The sequence below is a fragment of the Octopus bimaculoides genome, chromosome 7 (assembly GCF_001194135.2).
Source record: "Octopus bimaculoides isolate UCB-OBI-ISO-001 chromosome 7, ASM119413v2, whole genome shotgun sequence".
NCBI classification, from domain to species: Eukaryota; Metazoa; Mollusca; class Cephalopoda; order Octopoda; family Octopodidae; genus Octopus; species Octopus bimaculoides.
Genome location: NC_068987.1, coordinates 68,369,183 through 68,370,115, shown reverse-complemented (window position 1 = coordinate 68,370,115; position 933 = coordinate 68,369,183).

Sequence of the window (933 nt, the reverse complement as noted above, 5' to 3'; positions counted from 1 at the left end):
ATATATATATATATACGTGTATGTATATGTAAATGCATACATACATACATACATATATAATATACATATATATTCTCATCTATGTATAAATTTATGTATGCCCTATACGCATGCATATAAACATAAACATATGTGCATATATGTGTGAAATGTGAGTTTATATAGAATATAAGTTTATACACACTATTCTCAATCGGGCCCCTTTCGTTCCCTTCGCACTCTTTATATAGTGATTCGTTTCTTTTACTGTCGTTTTACCCCGGACATATATATATATTTCTTCATTCCCATCACTCATTCTCATTAGTTTCCATACGTCCTGTCAGTCAACTTGTTCTTTATTTTAATATGTTGGCTTCTTTTGTTTTTCAATTTATTTCTGGAGATGTTCAGTTTTCTTTTTTTACATTTTTACAAATATTTCACTTTCATCCTTCTTCGGCATTTTCTATCAATCTCTCTTGTGTCTGATGATTTTCTATTCTTTCTTTTTTCTTTTCTCTTCTATGCACAATATCATAAGGTCTATGTTTTTGAAAGACGCTCTCTATTTCAATCACTTGAATCTCACAATCCTTTCCAAACCTTACCCTACATGCTTTAAAAAGCTTTCAGAGATACCCACACAGATACAGGCAGAAGCATGCACTTTTCGTGCATACAAGCGTACATATGCATACATACATACATACATATATATATATATCTATGCATATACATATATATATATATATATATATGTATGTATATATGTATGCATGTATGTATATATATACATAGGTATATATGTATATACATATATATTATATATGTATATACATACATATATATATATATATATATGTATGTATATATATACGTAGGTATATATGTATATACATATATATTATATATGTATATACATACATATATATATATATATATATGTATGTA